Genomic DNA, 6,113 nt, shown 5'->3' with positions numbered 1-6,113 from the left:
TGGTACACAAATGCTATTTAGAGGTATTGATAAAGACCATTCTCCCGGTTCAGTGTCTTTTGATGTTACTAAAATTTGTTTTTCATCATACCTCAAGAGTAATAATAGAGCTATTCATACTCTTTTCCAAAGAGAAATTGTTACTGTGCCTTATATCTTGTCTCACTGGGCCTCCTTATTAAATGGAAAATTGATTTGCTGGAGGAAATTTGCTGTGGTTGTTACCACAAAAATATCATCTTTGAAATAAGATTAAAGAAGTTTCTTATAAACGTATTCACAGATTTTATCCAGCAAGTCATTACTTACAAAAATTTAAAAAAGGAATAAATGTAAATTGTACTTTTTGTAATGAATATGAGGAAACTGCCTTGCACTTATTTTGGCACTGTACATACTCAGTTACACTATGGGGTAAGGTCCAAAAGTTTATTAGGGAGAATATTCAGTGTTTAAAACATTTTTCACTCTTATGGGAAAATGTACTTTTTGGCTTAACTGACTATCCTGACCAAAAAGAACAATACTTTTACTTAATTAATTTACTTATTCTGTTGACCAAATTTCACATTCATAAGTGTAAATTTAGCAATAAAAAAACCCAATTTTATGGTTTTGTTAACTAAAATATGTATTTATATTGACAGTATCAGAGACTCTGTGAATAAGAAAGCTGTAAGAACTTTGAAAATTTGTAAATTTTACAATTTATTTATTTGATTTTCTATATGCGTGTATAATACTTTACTCCCCCTGGCAATTGTTTTGTTTGTTGTAATTTGTATTTCCATCTTTTTCTGTTTCTTTTTTTACTTTTTTGTTTCTTGATAACATGTTGTATGTTATAGTTCTTCGGAAAAAAAAAAAAACTTTAATGTCCTCAAACGCTCGTTTTTTGGGGTCGACAGCTTATGAAAACTTATTTCTGGGTTTCTTGCTTTGTTTGCTGTACACCTTGTCACATAGCAGCTTTTAGGCATTATTCTGTCTTTTGTTAGAAGCAAGAAATGACAAGGAGGCAGCCTCTCGCAATGCAAAGTCAATGGAGACTGGACTGTTAGACTGTTTTCCCCCCGGTGGGCGTGGTCTTCAGATTATGACGCGTTGCGCTCTGTCTCTATTGACGATTTTTCAACCTAGAGGTCCAGTGGGGTTAGCGGAAGGGGCGGGACTTACCAGCTCTATAGGCTGTATCAATGTATTTTATTTACAAGTGCCATATGTGATATTAATTTGTCATGAATGACATTCTATTTATACAAGCTGCACTGCAGAGATATTCAAAAAGATTTTCTTCATTCAGTTGAAACAAAATTATAGCTATAATTAAATTGTAGGCTAAAAATTATTTTCATTATTTTATTTTAATTTAAGTGTCATGTTTCTGATTTTTATTAGTTAAGTAGACGATTGATTTATATTTAAATATTCAGAAACTGGTATACCATTTTTGTTCAACTTTCATTGTAGATTAAAATAAAAGACTGAGAAATCAATGTCACCATTATGTTCAGTTCATAGACTTTCAGTTGTTTTCATTCATCACCTGTGTTGGTGTTTCCCTGTCGGTTTCCCGCCACCAATCTGTTACCATGGTCACTGATCCTTCCTCACAGCTTGTTGTTTGTGTTCATCACCACTGTGTATTTAGTTCCTGCCTGTATTCAGTTCAGTGTCCGGTATTGTTTGTCTATGTCTCACCCGATCTCCTGTTCCTGAGTTTATATTATTAAAGCATTTGAGATTATCTTCTTCTTCTTCGCGACGAGCCGTGACAGCCTATTCCAAATGCTGAATGCATGTTTCACGTTTTTCAGTGTTAAATAAAATGATTTTTACGCACTATTTTAATGGAGTGAGCGAAGTACACTAAAAAAATCTGTTGGATTAAAAAAAAAGTACATCGGTTGCACATTTATTTTATGGTTTCTCAACATAATTTGTCTATGTTCTTGTTGCCTAATTTATGTAGGGCCTATGTCCAATGAACATGTTTTTTATGTTGTTTTTATGCTTTTTGTCACGTGACCTTGTGTTAATTTAACATGACTTATGTTTAAATGAAAGCTTTATCCAGTAAAGTGGTGTTTCAATAAATAAAATCATAATAAAATAATCCTGATAAAATAAAAAAATAAAAAAAATAAATAAAAACATTGACAAAAACCTGATAAAATCAATCCCAGATCAAATTAATTTTCCTAGTTTGGGAAACCATAAGCTGACTGATATACACACACACAAACACACACACACACACACACACACACACACACACACATATATATATATATATATATATATATATATATATATATATATATATATATATACATTTTTAGCAACATTAAAATGGTAGGTTTAAAGGTTAAAACCAGTAAGGCAATAAATTGCAAATAAAGAGAAGCAAGTTACACACATATCTTATTTGTCTGAAATGCATAATTATGTAAAAAAAATAATAATAATAATTTTTACCACAATCCAATATAAAAGCAAAAATCTAAGAATAAAGGCCAAAGTATACTTCAGGTTTTACATGTAGCCTATACTTTGGCCTTAATAGATTATCTCCAAAATAGAACCCCATTTACATGTACACTATAACATTCACTAGACTGGAAGAGAAAAATTACACTTTTTTAAAAAACATTTGCAACAACATTTGCAAGAGGATGAAAAGGAGGAGGAGGAACACGTTAGTTGGACATAATTTTATCATACCTCGTACCTTTCTCCTACCAAAAAGCAATAAACCTGACTACAATATGGTACATTTTATTTTTCAGCTTCCAGTTTGCAAAGATCTAATGTGAATATATAGATACTATCCTCCTACCCTTACCTCAGAAGACCCTGCCCTCCGCTGGTGGGGTAAGAAAGACACTCTTCCTCTTCTCTCACAACTCTCCACCATCTCCCTCTGCCTCCTCAACACTAAGATAGTTTTTTACACAGCTGAAGACACAGTCAGAAATGAGAGATCTCAAATTGTTCCTGCAAAGTCATCATGCTCATTTTCTTGAACAATGTTGATGTATTTTCAGGTGGGCCAAATCATACAGGAGATATGCTAGAAATCGATATATTGTTCTTTTTACATATCTTTACTCTTTATGAACATTATTTTTTTTATTTGTAAGCTTCTGAGAAGCTCAAGGACTATATATCTTGTACAAGCCTTGTACTGGCTTTTTCAATAGTAAAGTTTACAATAAACAGTCTACAGTACAGATAGATATCAGTGATTTTTTTGTGTGCATTGTCAAAGCTAAAGCCTAGCCTGTCCCGACTAAATTATGTGACACATTCCGTTAGATCCCCTAACTTTGCTTTTAAAACAATGTTGCGCGATATGACTAGTACATACAAAGTTTACCTTAGTGAAAATGTACACATTTAAATGGGCTATTCTCTACTCTCTTTGCATTTTAGTTATACGTTTTAATTACCTTCACTGTGTAGAGCTCCAGATCCTGTCCACAGCGAGAAACAAAATGGCGATTGCAGCGGTTGAGTTTATCAAAAGGAATTTATTTAATTAATCTGTTACTTCTTTTAGGTAAATTTAGTATTTGTAAATGTAAATTATGGAGAAATAAGATTTTGTTATTACTTTTAAAGACAGAAGTTCATCAATACCTAAAAGCAATATATGTTTGAAAAATAAGAAAGCTTAAAATGTGTTTCTATTTGTAAACATAAATTTTTATGTTTTTGTTTAACTTGATTTCTATCTTTGTCACTGTTTGTCACTGTTTTATTTATTTATTTGTTTTATTTCCTGTTTATTCAATTTACCACAGGCTGTATTTGTAATTCTTTAAAGCTGCAGTCCGTAGTTTTTCCTCTTTGTCGCTAGCCTAGAAATCTAGACACACCCTAGCGGCAGCAAAATTAATTTTGCTTCCAGGGTAGTCTAGCAACTCTCCGTTGACTTTCGAGCTGGAAAAACCAAACTCTGGTCAGGCCAATCACATCATGTATAGAGGAGGTGGGAGGGCTTAACATAATGACGACAGAGTTGTGACGGTTCCGTGTGAATTCCCTGCTACTTGAAAACAAAGAATGGCTGATGACGAACAGCGGCTTTGGCCGCGACTCTGGAGGACTTGGAATTAAGCTTTTCTTTGAGAAAAGAACAAAGAACGGCACTTAAGTCATTCTTAAAAAAGTAAGATGTGTTCGTAGTTTTGCCGGCCAGATATGGCAAAAGTTGAATCTATCAACTAACGTTAGCTCCGTTGTTGGGAAAATGCTCTGGTTGGTTGAAGCGCTGTCCTATTGCGTGCAGAGGGAATTTGAAAGACAGCCGTTTATCCCGCCCCTCGGATTGAGCCGTGTCTATGGTGAGTTGCCAGGCTACTTTGTCGCCATCTCTGTTCGAAATCTGCAATTGCAGTTATTCGCGGAATTATCAACTTTTCGTGGGTTGTGCCTCGGCATGGCACAGCGCGGATAAATCCAATTGTAACCCCTTTGAATTGTACATTAATATTTTATTTTTTATTCTTAGTCCTAAAGTAAATTTATTTGGAACTACTTTTGATTCGTTTACCACAAAGAAACTCCTATATTTTTGGTGTAGTACTATGACTATTTTTTTTTTTTTTGAATGCTGATTCTGTTTGAGTGATCCACCCTTGATCCACCCTTGAACGGCGAGCCAGACCCTTGATCTACGATTTAAAAGAATCATAGTGATTCAACACGGATTTGAACTGAGAGCTAAGCACATACACACTACCCGGGTAGAAAACACAAAAATTACAGTAAATTCAACATTGACGTCCAGGAACTGCAGGAAAAGCAGTAGATTACCGAACATACTCTCCATCTGCTGTTAGTCGACCTCACCAGCGGGTGGTGCAACAGCGCGTGTTGTAGACGAAGACATTCATTCATAAAATGAAAATGATTATCTGTGTCAGTATATGCGGAAAAGATGATAAACACACAAAAGCTGTGTTTATGTTTCATTCAATAACTTCATTGTTACTTTCCCTGTGTAGCCTACATGTCAGCAGCTTTCTCTACCATGAACAGGATTATAATCGGTTTCCCTCAATACCTCATACTCAAGGATTCCCCTTCCGTTGGGACAAAAAGCTTAATGGACTAATACAGTGATATGAAAGACCAATCTTGCACCTTATTATGGAAGTAGGCTGTAGGCTACTATATAGGCTACAGGCAAGAAGATGGACTCAGAATATGAACTTAACGCGCAAAGTTTCATGCTGAGCGTTCCGTGATATACTGGCATAAAATCAACACTTGATCAATTAATACTAACTCTCTCTCTCTCTCTCTCTCTCTCTCTCTCTCTCTTTCTCTCTCTCTCTCTCTATATATAGTATGCCTACATGTATTGCATTAGCTTAAACTGTCATAGCACTTGCATATTGTTGTCCTCCTATTGTTAGTCCTATTGTAAATCGCTTTGGATAAAAGCGTCTGCTAAATGACTAAATGTAAAATTGGCTTGACATTGGACATTCGCACATTTAGGGACCGTCTCTAAAGTTGCATACAACATTGGCATACACGTTTCTAACTTCAATAGCAAACTTAAATTTATTTGAATAAATATCAAAAATCCAAAGGGTGCGCATTATGCCTGACACTACATGAACACTTTACAGTTGGTTTTATGACTGTAAGTCGTTCTATTCAAATGCTATCGGAGTTAGAAACGTGTATACCAATGTCGTATACACTTTAGAGACGGTCCCTAAATGTGCGAATGTCCTACGTCAAACCATCTTTATGCCAGTCTATCACTGGGAAACGCTCAGCATTAAGGTTTGCGCGTTATTCTGAGTCCATCTGCTTGCCTGCGAGTTTGGTCTTTTACATCACTGTAGTCCATTAAGCTACGTTAAGTGTTTTATATGTCCAGCAGGGGAATCCTGAAGTATTGAGGGAAACCCTAATAGACTGCATGCAGCAAATCGCCACAATATAAAGTTAAGGCAACTAAACAACCAAGAGAAATATATGTCAACCTCAAAAATGTAACATTGGATCTGGATCCGCATCGGGGGAATAACATTATAATCTCGTTCACGGTAGAGAAAGATGTATGTAGGCTACACAGGAAAAGTAACAGT

Source organism: Abramis brama (genome assembly GCF_963993115.1).
Source record: "Abramis brama genome assembly, chromosome: 14".
NCBI lineage: Eukaryota > Metazoa > Chordata > Actinopteri > Cypriniformes > Leuciscidae > Abramis > Abramis brama.
Note: the sequence above shows the minus strand (reverse complement) of the source record.